The 24,782-nt window shown below is 37.5% G+C and overlaps 1 long non-coding RNA gene across 13 annotated transcripts in view; it reads left to right on the top strand.

Moving 5' to 3' along the window:
- Nucleotides 1-24,782, top strand: part of LOC134152437 (uncharacterized) — a 377,211-nt gene that overhangs the window by 23,862 nt on the left and 328,567 nt on the right. For all 13 annotated transcript variants that reach the window (XR_009961013.1, XR_009961014.1, XR_009961019.1 and 10 more), the window contains exon 2: nucleotides 21,283-21,355. This is a non-coding gene — a long non-coding RNA (uncharacterized LOC134152437). The remainder of the gene's footprint in view (nucleotides 1-21,282; nucleotides 21,356-24,782) is intronic.

Raw genomic sequence — 24,782 nt, forward strand, 5'->3', positions numbered from 1 at the left:
ACAGTATTTATTTCTAAAAAGCAGCACCAGCTGAAGCTGTCCTGAGTATATTATTCTTCGTGGCAGAGCTTGTTGAAGCAACCCCTATGCTCTTTCACTGCCACTTCTCCCGCTTCTGTGTTGCCCTGATGATGGTATAAATCCTTTGAGGGCTACAGAGAACTGGAACAGTGACTTGATTCTGATTAAAAATAATGTTGTTGAAGACTTAACCTGGACTGATCTGGTTCATCGTGTGCCCCATTTACATTTTTACTAGATTCAGGGCTATGCAAGCAAAAGAGTAAGGCTGCAGGGAGGGAAACAGCTCATCTCCTAATAGCAAGTATCCAGGTAATTATGGGCCTACTAGTGAAGGTGCCTTCAAATAGCTGTGTTTCTCAAAATGAGCTTGACTTTGCAGCAGAATGATACATCCTGTGTTTGAAGATTGAGGCTCCATGGCCTCTGAAAATATTTACCTGGTTTTGGTGCATATTTTTAAAACTACTCATGATTCTGACTCAGTTGCTGTTGAGCATCTGTTATTTCAAATATTGTGTAATAAATTCCTGAGATTAAAAAAAAAAGAAAAAAAATGTCCCTAGTAGAAGAAAGTACAGTAAAAATGAGGAAAATGCAAAAGAAATGGTCAACAAGCAACTTTATTCATAAAACATACAAAATGTGACACAGCAGACTGACAGAATGAAGCCATGCTGAAAATACACATTTATTTATGAGGTAGGGCTCAGAGTGCATGCTGTACTGGCCCCATAAAAATTTTTTTCCAACACTGGCTGGGAATTTCCAAGGAAAAGATGGGAATTCCCAGAAGTACCAAGTGTTGGCCCAGCTATCCTTCCACTGAAATTAATGAGAGCTGTGGTAGTATAAAACAAAAGCTTTACAAATTGATAGTTTATGCTGCAGAAAAAGCAGGACTCTTAGGATTTGCCTCCCTTTATGTACTGTTTAAGTACAACTACTGCCAGTATTTGGGAGAGTAACAAAAATATGGGAGGCCCTTGTATGACAATCATGTTTTCGGTTGCATCACAGCATTTCCTGTCTATCATGTTGCCATTTTCTGAAACACAAGTATTTTGACTGAAATATTTCATAGTGTCCCAAACCACAGGTGATTGGTTTCTTTAACTTTTATCTTTTTTGTTATTAAAGGAAATATGTTAAAATTATTTTAAGCAGCAGGAAAAGTGGGACTAAATTATACTTTTCTGGTTAAAAGCAAAGTAAACCCAAACAAAACAAACTCAAGAACTCAACTTGTTCAAAGTCTTTGAACAACAGCTTTTGAAACAATGTGATCAAGAGGTTTGTGGACTTCTTTTAAAGATTTTGGAGTAGTAAAAAATACCTGAATTATTATATACTGGAGATGTTAAATTATGCCTATGTATTATATGTCTTTTGGCAGCAAAATGTTGGAATATACCCTGTTTTTTTTTTAATTTGCTATGAAGATCATATGAAAAATTGGGCGTTGCGTATGTATAGTACTGACTGTCATTCCTTAGAGAGCACAGCGGTGAATGCGCACATTCACTGAATGAGCACAGCACTGTGCTCGTATCGGTGGTTAATCTAGGTAGGTTCTGAGAAGTAAAAAACCAGGATATAAAATGGCCATCTTTGGCTGTCTCGTGGAAAAGGAATTAATCCCCTCTTCATCCCTGCAATTCTTAAAGTGCTGTTAGTGCTCTATGTAGATGTAGATCGTTCATTTTAATGTTGCTGTTTGCAGTTTCCAAGAATTGTTTTGGTTTGATTACTGAAACAAAAGTTAAGAATCACAATCAGTTTTTAGTAGCGTTTTTCCACAAAAACAGAGAAATTCATGCAGTTGGAAAGGTCCTGACTGAATAGGACTTCGGTGAGTTTTATAAGGATGTTACTGTGTATTTGTATGGCTAATAACAGTCCTCAGGAGATGCGTTCTTTCATGAAGCCCTCCTAGAGAATATCCGTGCAGGCTGTATTAACTCAAAATTTACAGACTCTTCCCCCAACCACCTCAACATCATGTGCAGGGAGACACATCATTGCAACAGTTCAGCTTCCTCCACATCTCTAACGAAACTGTCACCAGGCAAGTGACAACAGCGCTGTGACTAGTTCGTCGCATAAGTAAAGTAATGGGCCAGATGGCTGCTCTCAGGCAGAACAGGCAGTGGCAACCTTCTCCCTGTCTTACCTCAAAGCTTCTGTTATTTGAAGTTTCTAACTCAACCACTGATGTTCATAGACCTGTTATTTGTGAAACTAGTATCATGCCAAATATTCTAGATTATGGAGTGTGTACATGTTGCTTTATCTGGGGCATAACTGTTGTGGAATGGAAAATAGCTTCTGAATTGTTTTTGAAGTAAAAGTTTAGAAAATTCCATAGAAACCCACTAAGTGAATATTAAAGTATTCTGATTAATATTCAAGTATTAAGGATCAGTGATTGTGACACAGAAAACTTTGACTGGATTCTGTGTATTTCTATTTTTGTTTTATATTATTAAGACTTGAATCATGCCATCATATATTAGACATTCTTTCAACAGCATATTCAAAAAGTAAATCTTTCTGAAAAGAGATGATGATGAACAAAAGCAATATGTGAAAGCGTATGGGTAAATAAGGATATTTTTAAGAGAAATAAAGTGGATTTGACTGCAATTAACTGCTATGCTGTATCTAATAAATAATAAATAATGCTTATTAAATACTGTTATTAAACAACTGGGGCTTTTTTGCCTCAATCTTCTCAGCTATTGGAATTAGTAAAACTTCTTATACATGCTCTGATATTGTGAGTGTAAAGAACTCTTAAATCATTGAGTATGGACTCCCAAAGAAAAAAGTGCCAGCCATTTTTTTTTGAGTTGCCCAAAACGTAAACATAAAAATGAAATTTTACTTTTTTGCCTGAATTGAGCAAAATCTACCCATAGCTTGAACTTTGGCGTGTTCTCCAGATGGGGGAATTTGTTCTTAAGACAGTCATGAATTGTTGGAAAGAACTTCCAAACTCAGATGTCAAAGCTTGGTTGAACACCTTGATTTTAGTTTTAAGTATCTGAAAATACAGCTATTATACAGGAATTCAGAAACAAAAATGCACTAAACAATGGCCTTGACATAGTGTCTGTGACAGATCATTCTGTGTTTACTCCTGAGTTTTTGACAGCATTAAGAAGTTCTAAAAGTTTCAGTCTACATCTGGATTTAGAAATCTCAAAGTGTCATCCAGCTTCCTTACAGCCTTGGGCAAATCAGTTTAAACATGTAATTTCTTATCAGTAAGAATTATGTTAAATTTCTGGTAATGCATTCCTTTTTATATCCTAGTGTATGAATTGATAGTATTTTGATATATATATAGTTAACTTTACAGGTCTAATATTCTATTTTATATGTGTAATGGTATACAGCTGGTTGGATGGGCTTGTACCTGGCCTTTGTTATGTCTAAAGTTGGGAACTGAGAGTCTGAGAGTCCTGTGTTTTAAAGTGTGAGGTATGCTGCAAGTCACACTCAAAGTGAGATGCTAAGTTCCTGACCATATTGAAAATGAGGTCAGTCAGCATGGTCCCTAATTATGGATTTAAGAGCCTAATGTTAGGAAGCATTAAAAAAAAAAAAAAAAAAAAAAAATCTTGGCCAGACATTTCACAGTGGTCGTGGACTATCATATTTTCAACACCATTGTTCCTAAATATTTGTTGTTACCCTTTTTTTCTAAGGAAGTGAAACTTCCATGGAGGTTTGTCTGTTCCCTCTCCCCTTTTTCTCCCCCATAGCTTTTGAACCCTTTCAGTTAAATATGAAAGCAAGGTAGAATTCTCAGTGCAAATCATGTTTTATGAAAATCTGTGGCAGTGTGGAGGAAAGAAACCATATTAGTGCCAACTTTGAGGAAAAGGCAGGCAGAACATAGCTGTTATACATTCTGTTTGGCAGTGTCTCAGTGGCCAAACAAAATGTGCATAGTTCCAGACTAGTCACAGCACAGTTTTCTCCTGCCAGGCAATAGTGTAAATGCAGTGTGGAGAGATCTGGGGGTTTGCAGTGAGAAAAAAGAATATGGAGTTACAGAGCAAAGAGCATAAATTTGTAGGAAAACAGGTTTCATTCAATCTGCTGCTTACAGGACAAGTTGGGTTGCTATTATAGCAGAAGAATAAAGGCCCAAATGCCAGAAGATCTTAAAAGGATGTTAATTGCTTGCTATAGGCAAACAAGAATATCTTGTTTGTCATTTTTTTTCTATTTACTAAGCTTTTTAGTCTGTATGGAAGAATTCACATACTACTTCAGTCATCATATGCTGCATTGAACACATGATGGTCTTACTGATCTTTCATATGTGATGCAAAACTGCAGTTTTTAAGCTCCTGTATAAACAGTAAGATAGAGATACTGAGATACTAAATAAGAGAATTAAGGTAGAGGATGCTCGCTTTCTGGAACTGAGTTTAACTTGTTTCTTCTCCTGAAGTCAGCATAGACATGTTTAGATGGGGATGAAAGCTTGATTTTAAAGCAGTTTAGTATTTTTCTGTTTGTTTATATTTAAAATACCTATGTATCCTATTTTATCTTGGATATATTGTATGCTTCTGTGGACTTGGGATTGCCCATCTGTAGATGAGAGTAGTAATAGTAAAAATATTAATGCTTGCCTGTTCTTTTGATTTAAATAACATTTATAAAGACCTTTGTAATTGTCAGATGAGAGAGAGATGTGAATGTAGATGAATCACTGTTACCTTATATGATTTCATTGAACACATGGATACAAATTTCTAAAATGTTGGACTGAGTGAGTATGATCACTGTTCTTTTCCTAAAGTCATTCAAGATAAGGGCAAACATTAATTTTGGTGAGTATGCTTTTGTTTCATAAGCTGAATGAATGCCAGATCATGATATTCAATAATCACTACTTTGTTTATTATAGGAAAAAGAAACTTGGGGCATTTGAATATCAGTTGTCTTTTATGGACTATTTTAGAAAGGTACTAGTTCTAAATATCCTCCTTGGTATTTTTCAAGATAGGAATGTTTCCACTGACAACAGGAAGTCTTACTGATTTAGGTCACTCTGCATACAGACGTCCATTCAGCAATAACTTTTGGATGGAGTTTGTAGCTGTAGTTTAAAAAGTTATTAGCAGTTGGGATGAACTGTGAACTTCTGAGCTGCTGACTAACAGAAAGTGTTGTATATTCACATTTTTGAGGTAAAAAGAATAGAAATGTTGAGATACTGTGATTCAGCAGTAGTGCAGGTTCGTGTGTGTGTGTGTGTGTGTGTGTGTGTGTGTGTTTAGGTGTTCAATGCAGTAAGAAGTTTATTCGAGAACCCGTTTTTGCTCCAATAGCCCTATACTTCTGATTCCAATTTGTGATTCTGAATAGAGTTGTGATCCTAAAGGTTGTCTAAGGATTTCATTTTAAAGGCACTGTACTTCTGACGTGGTGTGAATTCTTTGTGGTAGGGTATTAGGCAAGAAAATTCATGGTTCTGTTTGGTACTTTTGGTTCTGGCTTGCAACAGGTTCTGCAGAACCCTCATTGTCCATCCGAAAGTAAGTTGCTGTGGGCACCAGCACACGGGAAGGAATGAACAGAAGTAAAAACAAACTAAAACCCTTTAGCAGACCATGCTAAATATATTACAAATTAAGACTAATCTGACAGAATAATAGTGTGAACCAAAACTTTAGTTTATGTCTGGTTATAATGCAAATGGAGTTTAAAGTTTGAAGAAACATTTAGTTACATGTTTTGTTACATTTTCACCTTGTAAGCTCTTGCAAATGGGGATAATTTTTCATAGCTCAACCTAATGATAAATACTAAGGTAAGAAATCAGGTTTTAAAAAACACTTGATCCATTCTTTAACAAGCAAATATACAGTATAGAGAGAATTTAAAAAAAATACTTCCCACATGTCTTGCTGAGAACTGTGGTGTGCTTCGTGCTTGCAAAAATGGTTGTGGCACAAGGGTCCGAGATCTAACCATTTGGCAGTGCACGTACAAACTCTTTTGCATGTCTGAACCTAACTGCCAGCCAGAATTTTCTCTGGCATTTAAGACACAGTTGCGTTTCTCCACTACCTGCTGTGCATACAAGTTTGGCACTCAGGATGCCAGTCTTTTCCACTCTTCATGATAATTAAGAGTTAGAAGGAATTTCTCAAAACAATCTTCCATTCCTATAGCTGGTAATGCAGAAAATAAGGCTACTATGAACGTGACATATGAAGTCCTTTCTGTTGCTCCTTTTGGTGTATTTCTGAACCATAAAGGATCTCTGAAAGAAAAAAAAAAAAAAAAAAAAAAAAGATGGTATGTACAACAGCAAATCATTGCTTCCCAGCAAGGACTTTCTGCCTTTCAGAACTCTCCCATTTCATGTCAGTTTAGTACCCAGGGACCAGATCAGTAGTGTGCTTTTTCTTTTAGCAGCATGTTGTGATGTTAGAACTTCCTGCAAAATCATGTGTTTCATATGGTTTTTATACTTTAATCACGTCTTTCTAAAGTGCTTCCAGATGCAAGCACATATTTGATTGCAGTTTATGGCACATGCTTGTGCACTGATAAACTAGTAAGACCTGCATCCAAAACCCTTTAGATCAATAGACAGCATCACTATTGCTACAATCAATGGATCAGTGTTGCCAGTTTTCTGAAAGTGTTCAGTAAAAGATTTAGAATAATTACAGTCGTTTAGTAATCTGATGAGTTTTTCTGCAACAGAAAATGCTTTTCCTTTTTCTTCCTCCCCCATGAAACAGTCCAGAAGTTTATTCATGGTTCAGTTAGTTTCTACTGACGGTAGGCAAAGCCCCCATCCAAATAGAGAGGCTGGACAGCCATTGCATTCTCTAGTGCCAGAGTATGTGCTTAGTACACTCATATTTATACACAAGAAATCCTAATGCGTGCGCTGCAAGATTAGAACATTCTGGACCTCAGAAAGCCTCAGACAAATGCACTGAAGATGCTAATGTAGGTGGTAAAATGCCTTTCCTTTCCCTCCCGCCCTCACCCCCAACTGGGAAATTCATGTCTGTTCATAGCATCCGTTTACCAGAGGGCTGGAGATACAGTAGCCAGATCCTGTGCCCTGCTGCTTTCCCACAGAGCAACCCTTGTGAGCACAGGTAGTGCCCCTAAGGGAAACAGCCCACAGGAAAAGGATGGGATGAGTTTCCCATGAAATGTGATAAATGGCTGGAAATGCATGCAAGATAAGTGAGGCACATACTGGTTTTGCAGAAGGCTCAGTCCCACTTGTGGTTCACCCATTTTTTCTTTCCAAAGAGAAATTATTAGCAAAGTGACCAGCAGGTCACTCAGTGCTAAATCAGATTTTGTAAGAGTTCAAGCAGGCATTTATGGAGAGCTGAAAAATAAAGCAGCTCTCTGTAGTGCCTGGATGGTGGGAGGTAGATGAAGCTGCTACCTCGTTGTACATAACCTCTCCTGAAAGTCTCTTAACTCATGGAGAGTAATGTGAGGATCTAGGGTACTAAACAAGAGGAAAAGCATGGAATAGATACATAATAGCCACATAATAAATTTCCTGGAAGAACTGGTGGCTTTGGGACAGATAGAAGTTCTCATCTTACGGGTGAGAAAACTAAGAGCTTGGAAGCGCTTAGTGTAGCAAAGGTAAAATTGGAGTATTTTGCAAAGGCTCAGTGACTGAAAGCTAAGAAAATGAACCTCTGCTTCATATATTCATAAACAACAATAAAGTGGGAGATCAGGAAGAGACTGATGGTGAAGTCCAGTCAGGTCATGCCAGGTAGAAGCATTTGCTGGAAGCTTCAAGAAAAAGACTGTATGAGAGATGCACAGAAATGCATTTCTCTGAATTGTTTCAAATGTTGGGGTAAAGTGAACTCAGTTTTGGCTTGGAGGCTGCATGGTGCTGGGGTTTTACAGAAAGTTTTTATTTGGCTCAGTAAGGACATCCCAAATACTGATAAACTATAAAGGACTGTGCCAGTACTTCGCTCATGCAGTGATAGAGAAAAACACCTATGATAGAAAAATACAATGAATCTAGAAACACAGTTTCTATTCAATCACAGTTCTGCGGATAGGCTGTATATAAAGTCATTTTAGATCTATTAGACGTGAGTTGCTAGAATTGCTCTATAAAGAGGAGAAATAACAGAAGCCTGGTAATCAAACATGGTAAATTAAAAAAAAATCTGGAGGGAAAATATTTATTGCAGTAAGATTGAAGCACTTAAAATCTTTTCAGCTAGAGTCTCACACTAGCCTTTGTGCACCAGTGGCATTTAAATTAAAACCAGTAGTTTTCCATAAATAGGAAAGTTAGTTTTGATGAAGGGAACATTTTTGATGAAAACAGCTGCCACTTGAAATCCCTGATTGCATTTATAAAGAAACTATTGTCCTTTGAACACCATACTTTTGGCATACTGTTGATTTCAGTAAAATTAAATGCAAGTACTGATCGATATCAATATATGTGTATGTGCATGTGTATATTTATATGTGTAACTTCAAATTGGAATTAATTGGGAATTTCAGTTTATCTAAGTCAAATGCAGATGCACTCTTATAATCCCTCTTCCCCAGATCTGGTTAGACAGGAAATATTTACTGTTCCTTGACAGCTGTGAGATAAGCACTGCTCCATTTTGAGCAGAATATGAATGTAACACTTCCACACTACACATGCTTGTGTGAAGACCTGAAAATAATTGCTAATAGTGGACATCTAGGATAATACATAGTTCTAACTAACAAAGACTGGAAAACATGGTATAGTAATCTGTAGAATTGTCACAAGAAGTTATTTTTCAAAAGTTATTTGATCGCTGTTTCTTGCAAGCAGTATGTCTTGGTGTCATCATTTCACAATATTCTCCTTTAAAAAAAGAAAACAGCTACTACTTTTTATTATATGATTATTTGTATAACTAAGATTAGTGGCTTTGATCCATTAAATTGTCCCTGCTATATCTGTTTTCAAATTCTACAGTGAGGAAGTCAGGTCAGTTTGCTTAGCTGTACATTTAAAATGGATGCCAAGGTAATCTTTCAGTGCAATACTTGTAATAAGGAAGGAGCCATCACTCTATGAAACAGCATCTTTTTTAAATGTGATTTGTGCTAAAATAACAAAGATACAAACTGGAAGTCTGAATCCATTACTGATGTTGCCCACTTGTTTAGCATGTGTTCAGAGAAATCTAAACCGTCCCTCTATTAGTGGTTGCTGGCAAGGTTCATTAAAGTCTCTATTTTCAGGAAATTTCTCTTCTTATTCTGCTTTCACTATCTTGTCCTTACAAAGATATCTTATTGTATATTCATAAGGAGCATAAATTCTATTTCAGCATATGAAGCATATGATGTCTTTGATAGAATTCATAGAGCAGCTACTATTTTATAGATGGACTATATTTATATTGAGCAATTGCTGTTGCTCATCTTGTATATTATGTTATGCACGTTAGTATTTTCTGCACTTTGAAACTTGGGAGAAAAATAACTTGGGACAAATAAATTTTGCTTAGTTTTTGTTTTCTTTATCTTTTATCCACAGGAGTATAATTTTCCAAATCTTGAATGCTTAAACTGTTAAGTAATATATTTTTTGCAAGTGTTTCATTAAGCGCAGCAGATGGCTAAACGTCCTTCTGTATCGACGCTATCCCAGATGTAGAGCAGGGAAGAAAAGCTTCCTGAAAGAACAGCACTGAGAATCACTGGCTCCTTTAGTGTAGTGCTCTCTAATACAAGGTACTTACAGGGGCAATGTTGGACTCTTCAAGAGTGTATTGTATTTTTAAAGACCTGAGCTCCTGAGATTGGGTTAAAATCTTGTTTTTCTTTTAAAAAAATTGAAGTGAAAAATTACAAAGTCCAAATTGTTAGAGAAAAGAACTAGAAAACAAAATTTAGGGTAAACTCATCAGTAGATGACCGTATTTTTTAATCTGATTTAATTTTCTAATGTCACAGTACTTTTAAGTCTTACTTAGAGTTTGTACATGCTAATGTTATAACTCCTGTAGAGGCATACAGTATGTACATGTGTATAGATATAGAAAAGGGAGAGATCTCCTTCAAAATGGCATCTGATTTCTCTAGTCCTTACTAGTTGAAGGTAGCTGAACACATGATAAATAGAACAAAAATAAGATAGCACAAAAGGGTAATTGGCAATTCAATCAATAAATAGACCACAATGTAAATACCTGTTGATGTTCATAGTGTCTGAGATCACTGAGAGAGGTTCAGTGCTTCTGCTGCTTTCTACTGCTTTAGCAATCTTGTAGCCATAAACGTGCCTTATAATTGGCAATTAAATAGGGTTTATGGCTGCTTTGTGTTACTCAAGTGATGCAAAAGATCGGCATGTACCAATGAAACTAGCCTATTGTTTTGCTTTTTTAAAAAAGACCTGAGCAACATAAGGTAATCTGAACGCCCTGTACTTAAAAGCAATACATCCTGCACATTGGATGGTCCTCTCCCTCCCTAAATTTAATCGCAAAAGAAGTTACTTGAATGAACTAATTGCTTATAGGCTATTTTGCCAGTAAGGACCATTCCACTCATCTAGCAGTTGGAGCATGTGGATACTGGAGACTCAGACTGCAGCCTTAACCAGGAAGAGAAACGGCAAACAGCAGGGGAGGTACCAGGCTGGCAAGGAAGGTAGGCAGCAACTGGAGAGCAGGGGCATCAGGGACCCGACAGAGAGGATTTAGCAACAGACAAAACCGGCAGCTGGGAGCAGGAGGGCCTTAAACTGAACCTTTCCTCCCCCTTGTTTTCTGTTTAGTATCTCCCATTACGTGTCTTATATTCCTTTTGAGAAAGCAGCTTTTGTTTACTCTGCCTAATTCTACTGAAAGTTACATTCCACAGTAGTAAAAGATCTGTGATGATTTATCTTTGTGGTAGCTGCTTCAGCATAGTGATTTTCCCCCAAAGCTTTTCTTGAGTCAGTTTCGAATCGTGTTCATCTGCCTCTCTTCCACATCATTACGTACTAGCTTAGACTGTGTGCTGTATGTCATATTTTGTATGTCGTAATCTTATTACATATGTTATTCTTTTCTATTACATTAATCTTACAGATAAGAAGAAAAATAAGTAAATAACCAATATGGCAACCATAGCTTACTAAGAAATTTGTATTTCCAAGAACGGTACTTTGCAACTTTGACTTCTCATAGGAGATTTTAAGAGCATTTTACATCCTCTGATGAATTACATAAGCCTAGATCATTGTTAGGCATTAGGGTGCTTATAGATTAAAACAAAAGCAGAACAAAAAAAAAAAAAAAAAAAAAAGAAAGAAAGAAAAAAGAAAAAGTGATCATTCAGTTTGATTTCCTATCTGCGCTGACCGGAACATTCCTCTCAATGAATTCCTGTTTGAGGTAAAGTATGGTTTTTAGAACACAACATCCAATCTTGATTTAAAATGGTCAGGGACAGAGAATCTTTCATGACCTTTGGGAAGGTGTTCCAGTGGTTAAGCACTATTCCCTGCATATCTCCATCATATATCCGAATTTGCCCATTGGAACCTGTTTATAATTTTGCCTATTACTTAGAAGAGGCTGCTGTCAGAACACTTTTAGACAGAGATCAAGTCAGACATCATTTTCATATTGTAAATGGAGTCACATTAAAAAGAGTACAGTCCAGTCCTTTATTTTCAAGGTTCTTCAGCGAGTTTCTTGAATTATTCACACCAGACCTTGCTACAGCTTTCCAACAGTGGTTGCTTGAGTGCCAAGTATACAGTTAATCCAAGATCTGTAGTCTTTTTCAGGGTTCTTCCATGTAGGCCTCCAGGGATGCATTTTTTCCTTTAGCCCCAGCAGTACATCGGGAGCTCATGTTCAGCAGAGTCACGTCCGCTTTTGTTGCCAAGACTTTTTAAGAATTGTTGCCCCCCAGCATAAACTCTCTCACTCTGCCAGGAGGACCCTACTCTCTTGTTTGATTTATAGATGCATAAATTGGCACTCAGAGTGAAGTGACTTGCCCAGAGGCTCAGAGTGGCAGATTCTGGGAGGAACCATCAAAATCCTAAGTGTCATTCTGTGTCTTTGCCAATGGACTATTCATTTGCTTGTTTCTTCCCTTGTACTGAATGTCCTACATGACTGAATGCTTCCCTGGTTTCTGTGCATGCACTGAGACTGTACATACTCTCTTATTTTGGACTTGATATAGTTGAGTCTAATGAACAGAGTATACTTCAGAGATTGCAAGAGGATAATGCTTAAGCTTTAAGCATAATGCTTAAAACTATTATTACAAAATCTTATCAATAAGAATAATTGTTACCTGGAATCATGTGATCAATAAAATACTAGTTCTAAAGTATACTACAAAATGTCTTTCATTTATCCACATCAAATTCAGGACTGAAATTCCTGCATTGCTGCTGGGCCCTGTTCAGGGTGGTACTCTTCCTGTGCTTCCTCTGGAGAGCTGATACCATGCTGGTTTGTAACATTCATTAGCAGCCCAACCATTTTTTTTTCAGTGATCACCTCAGGTTATGCCTATTTCAAATGTTTCTGCTTTTAAGAATTGCCTCAAGAAATGAATTATTTCAAGAAAAAGGAGCTCAAAACTGAAATCCACTTTGGGCTGAATGCAGAGGATTCCTTTTGGCTGGAAATGGTTTAATGTTACCAGCATGACACCCTTGCATGAGGGGCAGAAGCTGTCATTTCCTTTCTCAGAAGGTGGAAGACCATTCCCTGATACTGAGCAAAAGAAGACGATTGATTTTTAGGAATACTGTCATCCTCAAACACATTTATTTGAATGGAGCAAGCATTTTACTGAAGAAGCAACTTGATCACTTACAGCATCAAACTACATTTGAAACGAAAATTGAATCCCATGAAGAGCTGAACCAGCTTGAAGTTAATAGGTATTCTTAACAATTTATTGAACAGTTCTTTGTCTTTCTTATAATGAAGGAGGAATTTTCTTTTAGCAGAGACTCCCCGTGTCTGGTCACCTGGCCTCCATGCTGATCCTTAACATCTCTGCTGGATCTTCTATGTTCTTGCAGGGAATGGGGGTGGATGCCTTGCTGCAGATGACTAGGAAACTGCCTGGCCAGCAGGAGGGTTGAAATATCAATGTAATGAACAATTCTGGACTGTCAGCCTGCACCAGGAAGGACTAGCTTGGACAAGGATAGGTGCTGTATCAAGGAGAAGCAAGCAGCAAGCAGTTCATGCAAGTCTTCAGGGGTATGAAGCTCCTGGCCCATCACACACTAGGTAAGAAAGTGCTTCTGAGCACTGTGGCATCTGTCAGACCATCCTATCTGTATCTTTGAGTTGGCAACTGGCAGAGCCACTGGAGAGGTAACGGTTGCTGTCTTCAGGCTGGCCTACGTGCTGGGTATGGAGGAGCACACTGGAGCCAACTGTGGCAGGAGGTGGCAGAGGCTGGGCTCTGTGCTGCCTAGGACAAGCTGCTGCACTCATGCGTTGAGTTCCTCTCTGACTCCATCAGGCTTCAGAAGCTGGCCAGATGCCCTTCAGCCTCCTGATCGGTGCCAGCCTCGTGCCACTGCTGCCTCATCCTGCCTGCCAGCAAATGCGGGGCTGGCTGCTGCAGTGAAGGTGATCGTGGGGCTTACAGATGCTGCTTTACCCACCGTCACTGAGACTCGCAACACTGCGAGCCAGTCTGTCAGCACCTCTGGCAGCCTCTGTGACAGGCAGGCTGCGGTGTGTACGAGCTCTTCTCGGCCACCACCACAGAGAGCGTGGATGGGGTGGAGGCTCCCTGTGCCAAATGGGGGGCAAAGTCCCTCTGTGGCCTGGGGTGTCTTTCCCTGCTGCGCTGACCTCAGGGATAGGGGGAAAACCAGTAACTGACAGAAGATACTTAGGAAGCAACATAAGAGCAAGGCCAGCAAAGAGTGACTCTTTCTCCTGTATTCAGTGCCTTCCTGTGACAGTTCTTGAGTTAAAATACAAATGGCAGCTACGTGCTAGACTGTTAAATGCATTAGAAGCATTTGGAGGATTAAAATGAAAGCTCATTGGAACGAAGCATAGTAGGGAGATGAAAGATCAACAGAGACATCTTTAGCTAGTCAATACAAAATCAATGGCTTTTGGGAGATTGGTAGAAATGGTGTTTTATACTACTAATTTGCTGAGTTTTCAAAGCTGTAAATCTGCTGTCCTATTTATATGCTAAGCTAAGTAAAAGACAACCTCAACTTTTTATTTTTAGGGTTTTTTTTTTTGTTCCGTTTTTTTCTCCAGTTAAAGAGTCCACATAAAATTGGAAAAGCAATCCTTGTCTGACTTGGGTAAATAGAAAAATTGGCTTGTCTTTAAGTGATTGATTTCTTTGAAATTACTGTGAAAGCCTCTTTTAAATAGATCAATATAAGTGACAAAATAAGCAAAGCAACTCCTTCCCTTATCCCCTCCTATGTTAGGAGTATTTTTTAAAATTTTGTCTTACAGTCAGGAAGTAGAGTGTAAGATAACTTGCTACTAACATGCTTCTTAAATGACATACAGTTATCGTGACTGCAGTAGTAAATGATATGTGTAAAGAAGTTTTACAAGTTTTTAGATTTTTTTTTGTCAGTTGTAACCTCTGTGAAGCTCAGGCTGAAGTTCTGTTAAAGAAAGCTTTTTTTGTGGAGAAGGAAGAAAGGAGAAGGTAATGTTAGCAACTCAGCTTCTAAGAAGAGTTAGAAAAATACAATATTTTAACTAGCAGCTCTTTCTGTGAACTACCTTTAAAGATTTCTGCAGTTTAAACAGCTGGGGAGAGATGAGCCAAATTTGGCAGGGAATTTTGTAATAGTTCATGAAGAGGCTGAGTTTGATTTTAGTGCATTATAAACTATTAAGCATAGACAGTGCAATTTAATACTAAAAATGCAAAGTGCTAAGCTAAGGAATCTGCTGAGCATGCTTATGCACTGTTAGCTGCATGTTGGATAGTTTAAATTTGAGATGTTGCTAGGAATTAGAATGATAACAAAAATAAAACAGGCATCAGTAGATAATGTAAAACATACCAGGGCTCGGTAAGGGTTCTGCTTTTAAAATTGAACATCAGTCTCCTCCCTAAAATTTATGATGGTAAGCAATCGACTTACACTGCCTGTCACCAAAGTCCTAACCCTGCAGGTTAGCCTGTGTAGGGACCTGAATTTGTCTGCACAGTGATTTTCAAAGCCAACATGTAATGAAGAAGTCAAGAATATGTATTCACACAACCCAAATTTTTTTTCACTTTTTGACTGTTCAGCATTCACATTCTGTCATTGAAATCTGCTGCTATGGAATACTTTACAGTGCTTAAAGCAATTTGTAGTTATATCTAAGGATAGCACAAAGTCACTGTTTTAAAATGAAGAGAAAGTGTTTTATAGAAAGTGTGTTCTGAGGTCTGTTTTCTGAGCCTGTGTGTGTTTGATTCCTGTCATAATGGCAATGAAGTTGAGGAAAGAAGCCAACCCAGAGACCTCATCATATGAAAGCAAATTTTACTTCACTGGTACACCATAAAAGTCTGATACCTTTGGAGAACTCTCTCACAAGTCTAATGTAATGGAAAATATACATTTACTGCCAATCATCAGAAATGAGAGGGGAGGTAAAGCAGCTGAGACTGAGATGAAAATCAATACAGCTGGTTAACCTCACTGCAAACTCAGAAACCTTTTTCCTCTGCCATATATTTCCGTTCTTCTAAATAAATCCTAGCACAGTTTTCTCTCTGGTCTCCCACTAAGATACTTTGTAGTTCCTGCCTGTCCTGCTTTGTGGGAAACACAGGTGCCTGGTGGTATTTTTTTCAGAACTGCCTCTTTGGTCATTAGTGCTTGTTCCCCACAGCAACATCTGCTGAGCTCTGAATCTCTCAGGATTTTCCAGAACAGAGGTACCATGGCACAGGGAATTTGTATAGCTTGCGCCTTCAGTTATTGCCACAGCTTAAACCAATGCTGTGGAAACACCTATACAGGGCATAGATTGGGACAACTCAGCCCAAAAGGACTCACCAGCAACGCAGAAGGGAGTTTCTAAGGTCAGAAGAAAAATAAAACTGCCTGGAATGGCTGCAGCTTGTGCAGGCCTCCGAGAGGCAGCTGAGGCCTGACGTTCTTGGCCTTGCAGCTTGCCAAAGAACAATTGGACACAGCATGAGGATTTAGAAAAATGAATAAATATTTGGGGAGTACAGGAGTGGAATGAGTCTGCTTTCCTGGGTAGCCTGTTTAAAGACACAGTTTGGCTGCCAGATCTGTCTGCAGGTCAGTCAAATGGCCAATGAGGAGTCCAGGGCACCTATCTTTGTATTTTATAATTGCCTGCCTGGCTCAAATCCTAGGTTTGTTACAGATGTTTTGTATGCAGATTTCTTTACAAATGACATACATAAGCTTTTGAGCAGTAATACTGTGAAGCAGAAAAAATGCTTTCACAGATAACTTTTAGAAAGCTAGACTGTTGAATGTTAGTATCAAAAATCATAAATTGCTACAGTTTGACTTACATAGTTGATATTCCCAGGTTTTATTCATATTTGTGTGGCTGATGTGGAGTAGACTGTGTTGGATATGTGACAGCTGTCCACATTGAGAAGTACCAAGAAGTACTGCTGGCTCAATCCTCCTGACAGTTCAAGTCAAATCATCTTTGAGTAAGCTGTAGTAAAGGTCCATTTGTTCAAGCCTTTTGAGCTTTATGTTTGCTTCATATGTCTGAAACCAAACTAGAGATTTGGCACTACAGTTTTAGCATATGCTTACATAAACAGCTGCACTGTGCTGGACGCTCATGAATCTTAAAAGTTGAAATATGCCTCTTTAAAGTAATTATAATTAGAATTTGATGTATTGTTTGCCTATTTACATTAGCAAATAATACAGTGCAATAGGAGGAAAATCATAAAGCAAAACATTTGGTCCTGAGGACCTAACATCCACACTTGGGAATGCTCTCAGGAGTTTTACTTCAGACCAGCTCCAGTCTGGTTTGGTGGACTGAATGTTCATTTATGATTGGAGAGCATATTGTTCATAAACAAGCAGCCTCACACTTTTTTTTCTCTTGTACTCTTATTCAGTGATGTTTATCTTTGACAAGAGATGTGTGTGATGTTCTGGTGTAGGCTTTAGTTGTGTGCATGACATGTAAGAAGTAGCAGAATGGAATGGAAGTTAAACGTATGTTGATTTAAGAGGGTTATAAAATGGGATCCTAGTTTATAAATACCCGGACACGTTGATGAGGTTTTACTACATATTTTGATGAAATTAATGTTTTAGGACCATGGAGATTATTGGCTGAAACAGGTTATAGTCCATCTGCTCAATATGCCTTCTGTGGTGTCAGCTTGTTCCAGGGACTTCAGAGTTTAGAAGCCCCTCTATTAGATGACTGTGTGATAAAAAAGCCCCAGGGTAATGTCCTTGAGGTCTGCATCTTATTCTTTTTTGTTTACATGACATTAAGCAAAATATTTTGAAAACAGTTTAGTCAGAAAACATATCTGGTTTACTTCATATATAGGAAGAGATTGGCAATATAGAAGAGCTCTCACTGTTCAAGCTTTAGGTGCACATGGACAACATACAAGCCTCCCTGTAGCATCTTCAGACGGCTTCTAACATGCTCTATAGAGATCTTATACAAGCTATAAGGTTACTGAAATTGATTTTCCATTTTAGTAGATCAGTTGAATCAATTTGGAAGCTGCCTTGTCTGATGAAAATACTTGTTAATGAGGGAGCAAGTTTCTATTCATCCATATTTGTTCATTTTGCAAAGAGATACGCCCCAAGACAAAAGTTATTTGGACTTCTGAGCCCAACCAGTTATCTCTATGGAAACACAGTATTAATGCTTTTATCGCAAATACTGCTTTCTCCCTTTCAGGTGTTGATAAAATGAACATATTTTGGACTGTGCTTGCCTATAATTTTAGTACCTTTCTGCTGTCCTTCTGCATCAGTAGTTACCTTGAATCTTTTTGGCTAATGCTTTCAAAAGTTGCAGCTTGGGTATTTAAAAATAATATTTAAATATTGTGAAGCATTCATATGTTCTATGAGACAGTCTTCTAAACAACTGCAGTGTTGATTTTTCTCTGTATTTTTATTATCTAAAATACTGCACAGTATATTGAAACATTCTGTATTTAAATGCTATTGGTATACCTCCTGGGCATTTTTTTTTCCTGTCTTCTCCAACGCATGTTTATGAACAAGAACATTTCATTAGGTTTCTCTTTGACATCTGTATATTTTGTAGAAACTGGAGATGCAGTAACTAGTCACTTGAAATTCCATAGAAGACCTGGTTTTGCTCCATCCACTCCTCCCAGGTTGATAGGGCTGGCTGCAGGAATCGCTTACGCAACACAAGTTGGCACTTGTGAAACACAGATGCCCAGGACGGCAGTGAAACTTTCCACTCAGTGCACAAGGGTGTAATTTTTTCTTTCTCCACGTTTCTCCTTCTTCCTCTGCCTCGTAAATGTATTGGACAGCTTTCACTGCTGGCTTAGCTGTTGACAGTGGAGAGCTGTGGAAAACTAATGCAGCTGTTCTTTTAGAAGCCATTTTTTTCAGTGAAAATGAGGCTGAGTGCATAGAGTTTATACTGTGTGTTTGCAGTATATAGAACAGCATGAAGCTGGCAGTTGTGTGTACCTGAGGTCTACCTATGTCTCTGCCAATCTTCACGTTCATATTCTTCAAAATGTAGGTGCATGAGAAGATCCTGACAAAATCCAGTTCTACCTGAAACTTGCATTTTCTTACTCTGCTTGAATCTTGTTGATATTTGTGCTCTCAGTAAAATACTCTGCAGGTCAAATATCTAGGGCATTTGTTTCTTTGATCTGTATTCTTTCTCCCTCTTCTCCAAGCAACTACCATCAAATTCTCCTGAAATGGTATCAAACTTTTGCTTGCTCAGAAAATCACTTGAGTGAGTTCTTATTTCAATAATATTCACAAAATCTGTCTTTGAACAAAAACAAAGCCTGTGACAAGAAGCAGTGTTGGGAGTCTAGTTTGTTTTAGTACTGAAACTAACATGAAAATGAAATTACTTTCACTTTACTTTGGGACAGAACATAGGAAGAAAATCTTTGCAGCATGCATGCTTACATAAAAAACCCACATGAAAATGGCTTATATTGTTTCATTATAAAACAGACAAACCGAAAAGCTCTGCCTTGTCAAGTGGTTCTTTCAGCGACTGACACTTGGAAATTCAAGCCTGTGGATTTTATTCGTATGTCTCTTACTAAGCAGTACATTTTGAATTCTCAAAAGCAATAATACAAAGGTGAGAAATGGACAGCCTCCTCTGGGAGCTTTGTTCTGGGATATTTATTTCTTTTTGTTATATTTAGGCATGAAGTAAGAATTGGTAGCGGGAGACCCTCACATAGACAAGAGGACCTCTCATGTCCCTTCTGCAAGTTTTTAGCCTGCTTCTCTTTGAGAACACAGTTGATTCACACCCATGTCATGTACTATCTGATGCTGTGCTGATGACCCCTACTGCTTCTTCATGCTCTCTTTTAGGGAGACCACCCTTCTTAAGGGTAGCGTTGAATTGGAAACAACTTTATGGACTTGCTTTTTGTTATGCGAATTAACTACTTGAATTACTTGTCATTCTGCTGTGTTTATGGACTTGCCTGTTCCTTACATGAACCAGTTTAATTAGTTGTGTCAGTTCCAGTGTTTGCAAAAAGATTTACAGTGGTTGATCTCTGCTGATATTTCCACTCCGCAGTCTCCATTATACACGGTGTTAGCACTCCACAAGCGAACACGCGTACCTGGAGATCATGCTGTGATGATTTCTTAAGGAAAGTGCAGTGTGTGTGTGTGTGTGTGTGCACGCGCATGTGTGTACATGTGTGCCTTCTTTTATAGGACGAGATACTTGATTTGTTTAGTTCTCCAATTTATTTTGCTTTAGTTACTGGTTACACATAGCTTCTTATTCAATGGCAAAAGCATGTGGTGGATGTCATACTAGTAAAATGAAGATTTAAGAAATGCATAGAATAATTTGAAATACTGGATGTTACAATTATTGTTTTAATAATCTTTTATGTTTCTCTGAATATTAAAATAAAATTAAAAGCAGTCCAGATTGCTTGAAATTTCTTGTAGGTTACTTTGAAACATACCTGCAGTTTATAAATCAAACAGCAGTGCTGGCTTTGTAAGATGTTTTCCATCGGTGTTATAAATATTTTTCTCATTTTTGATTTTTCTTCCTCTTTGGCCTTTTGTATGCCTCTGGTGCCAGCTTTCCTGTTGAATGTGTCCCAAAACAAACGAAGCATTTTGTGTTCAAAGCTACTTGAGGAAAATGGTTATATTATAGCTTCTTATTTGCAGCCTGATTTCTGTACATCTTATGAGATTCATTAGTTTAAACTGGGATGTGGTTAAGAGAGATGCTCAACATATTATAGAAAGTATGTAGATCAATTTATTTATCTTATAATTAAAGAGATTTAATAATCAGATCTGAAATGGAGACAACCTTAATTATTCCAAGTGAGAATATAAGTTCTGTTCTCCTTAGTGTAATTAAGGAGTTTTCCATTATTATATCGGGCAAGAGCTTAAAAGACAAGTGCATTTTTAAACTGTTATTTTATGTTAAGGAGAGCATTGCTTTTATTCTGACTTGTAATAACTACTATTTTATCGTATCTACTTTGACATACATGTTTACAAATGGAAATATGAGTTTATGTGTTAATTGACCAAGTAGATATGGAGTATTTTAATATTCAAATGAATTGTGCTCTAGTAGCCTTAGACCTATCTGTGTTGTCACTAGGAAAATTAATAGATAAATATAAAAGAATATTATCAGTGTCTTCTCAAAAAGAGGTGTATTGAAGTGATACAGAAATTACTCATTCCTAAATAATATGATCAGGTGAGTTGAGTCTGATTCCTTGAAGGTACCTATGACTGCCACATTGCCATGTGACACAATGAAGGATTTAATGTAGCTATGTTTGCCTTTATGAGCACAATAAATAAATCTTGAAAATTCAGAAGGCCTCAATCATTACCTCATTTAAATTAGCCTTTAACTGATATGTTCAACTAGATCTCAAAATAGAAATCATATAAAATTAACAGACCTCAAGTTAAACTTAGTAAAGCATGTATTTTTCTAACTGCATTTTATTGCCTTCCTTTTCTAGGTCTTTAGGGATTTTACACTGCGTATCTGGAAAAACAAGTCACCATTTAAAAACTAAGTCTACGCCATGAATGGTAAGGGGTAGCTGCATTAATGTGTTGTTATTACTTAACTAGTATGAAGTTAACGACTTGGATGAAGGAAGGGCAATGGCTTATTTTTTGCTTCATGCTTTAAGTAAATATACACCTGAAAGAACTGCTTTTTAAAAAAGTAGTGTCAAATAATGTACACAGTTCTTAAAAACGCTGAGGGTTGATTACTATATACTTGCTGCTAAAAGCTGTAGAGATTATTCAGCTCCTGTATTCCTGGTGCATAGGCCTTCTGATATACAGATTTATATTTTTTAATGTATTTTTTTGTATTTAAATTTATTTTATGTTCTAAGATACTCAGCATAGAGTTGCTCACAATTCCTATTCTGTATGATCCAGGTTACCAGTGGTTTTGCTGTCAGGCTGGCAAGTGTTGCCTATTTATGGTGCCTAGCATCTTCCACAAAAGGCCCCGCTTTCAATCTATCGTATGATTCTGGCAAACTGTAATTATTTAAGTTAAAATTCTGCATCTTCCTTACACTTCCCTTTCTGCCCATAAAGTTAGAGGACACGCTTCCTTCCCTTAACATTCAGGTGATGTCTTCTGGGAAGTTTCTTCTGTCCTTCATTTAATGTAGAAGAATGTTAGGGAAAGGTGCCTTTTATAGCACTGTAGAAATTTGTTTCAATTTGGTCAAGCTGTAAGTTTTCAGAATAGTTCAGTTTTGCATGCTGAGTAAAGAGATTGAAAAAAAAAATTATATTCTTTCCACACTGAAAAAAATATAGCTTAGCTTTGAACTGCTGATTGCCACTTCAATGGAGTGGCTGCACTGGCTGCAGTCAAAGTTGGATTTTGGTGGAGAAGTCCAGAACTGAAAGCAGGAGGACTATATGTTTCCTGTGCTCTCAGTGACTGTGCTTCTGGTCTGGCTTTAACATGGACTAGACAAGGAAGGAAGTTAATTAGGTTAGTACTGTTTGAGGGATATATGTATATATATTTGTATATGCAAGGAAAGAAAGCCCAGAACTGGAAATGTGAATTAGAATTGGACAAGTACAAGAGTGCTTCAAATAAATACTGTAGTTAGGAATAAAAATTGATATTTGTTTCAGTTATTCTGGACCAAATATCAGATTGTTCTCTTCAGACCAATTGTAAGTGGTTATACTGAACATTTATTTCATTTTAGGGTGGTGATAATTAATTACAACATTGAAATAATAACGTATAACTTAATGATACTGAAGTTTGTTCAACTAAAAAGCAGTTATATCCATGAGGAGTGCAATCTGCTCTTCACTGTGTTTCAAATCTATATGGAATACACTGAAGAAAAAATAGCTGGATTTGCAAGGGGCTGTACTTCAGTGTTTTGTAAAGGTGCTCTAGCTACCACCAGCTTGACTTTCTTATTTTACATTTCAGTTAGTCTCTCAAGGGCTTAGTTGGTCTCTTTAGGTTTCAGCAGGTTTTTGAAAACTTCAAGATCCAGGAGTTTTGCATATCCAGCTTGTTTCCTGAGCAGACTTAATGCTGAACTCTGACAACAGTTCTGTGGTCTGCCCAGGATATTCTGTAGTTTGTGGAAAACTGAAGGAAAAAGGTTCAGAACAGGAATCTCTCGACCTGCAAACTGATTTGCTTATGTTGAACCATTCAATTGTTGAATTTGGTCCTAAGTGAAATGGTGAGGTCGCAAGATCAGAGTTACAGCTAACAGAGGCAATGGCAAAATGTGGGCATAAATTATTACAGTGGATTTATTCACACTTACTATCACATAAATTTGCGGTATGAGTAAGGGGCCATATTAAAGGCTTAGAATAAAATGAACCAGAAGAGAGAAGAGTATCCTAAAAATACTGTTAAATAGCTGTAAATGGTACATATTTTAAATTATTTTTTAAGAATAAAAATCAGACCTTCTCCTTTGGGGTGCTTGTACATGAAACTCCTGTCTAATTGGGTAAATAAAACCCAATTTATCTTTGGATCCTGTTTCAGGATAAGCTGCCCCTTTCAAAGCAGAGATATCAAAGATAGCCTGAAACAAACGATTTCGTAGAGAAGTAGATTGGGAATACAAGCTCTGCAGAAAGCAAACAGGGAAGTCTGGAAATTAATCTTTTGGAAGAAAAGCCTAGTAGGAAAGAATGAAGATGCCCATTTAGTAAAGGATGTGCAGGATGATGCCTGCAAGGGATTGCTTGGCAGAGGAAAGCACATGGATGACATTTGGAATGTATTTCTCTCAAACAAGAATGTAACCTGAAACTCAAGCCCTCAGGAAAATTAACTTAACTCCTATAGCTCTCAGGAACTCTCTGAAACACTAGCCAGTGAATTAAACCACTGATTTAGAGGTTCCTCAGGTGGCTAAAAAATATATAAGTCTTCAGGGTAGGGAAATTTTTCTAATGTGTTTGTATGTCATCAAGCATAGTGGCAAGAAATGCAAGTTTTATTTATGCCAGTAAGAGTGTGGAATGAAAAATCCTTTGGAAATCTATGTTTGAATTTCCTTTTAGGGTCACTTCTACCCCCCCCCCCCCCGAAATATTATCTAATTGGCCACTTAATTTTTGTATGTGTTTTTAGTCCTTGAATTTGTGGGGGAAAGTTGTCAGGGCAGCACCAAAGTAACCATACACATAATACCTAGAATCCAAAGTACAACAGCTCTGGCATTCAGAGTTCAAAATTATTCTGATATTAATACTGTTTTATTCTATTTCATTTTGCTTTTATGGTGCAACTTCTCTTACTATTAGTAATGTATCCTGTGCTACATCCAAGAGCGTTTATCAGAATTTGATAGCACTTGGCTCTTTAAACATATGTAAGAAAAAATATTGCTATTCTGAGAGGATAACAATCAAACATGACAATGGTAAGTAACTTCATATGTGAAAATTTGGCATCATATATGTGCAATTTTTTGTATTTAATAAAAGAAGTACAAAGTAAGTGTCAGTTATCTAAATCTCTAAATCTTTGAAACCAGTATTTTGACAAACAGTTTTGCAGAGGTGATTCTCAGTAACAAATCTGAAAGAGGAGAGGTTCATGGCCTTTTAGGAAATACATTTTTTTTAAGTTTTATCAAAAACAAGTTCCAAGCTCCTAGGTGTAGTCTATTTTATTTATGCTTGAAAGGTTGCCCATGAGTTATGTTCTTACTCTTTCTGTAGTCATGGTGATCCCAGAATCATAGGATAACTGAGGGAGGAAGGGACCTATGGAGGTCTCCAGTCCAGCTTGCTCAAAGGAGGTCTAATTAGAGCTGATTTCTCAGTGCCTTGTCCAGTTGAGTTTTGAACACCTCCAACGATGGATATCCCACAAACTCTTTGGGCAGCATGTGCCAGGGTTTGACCCTTCTCATGGTAATTTTTTTCCCTTATATCTAATCATAATTTCCTATATTTCAACTTGTTTGTAGCTTCTTATCCT

This window comes from Rhea pennata, chromosome 1, assembly GCF_028389875.1.
Source record: "Rhea pennata isolate bPtePen1 chromosome 1, bPtePen1.pri, whole genome shotgun sequence".
In the NCBI taxonomy this organism is placed as follows: Eukaryota; Metazoa; Chordata; class Aves; order Rheiformes; family Rheidae; genus Rhea; species Rhea pennata.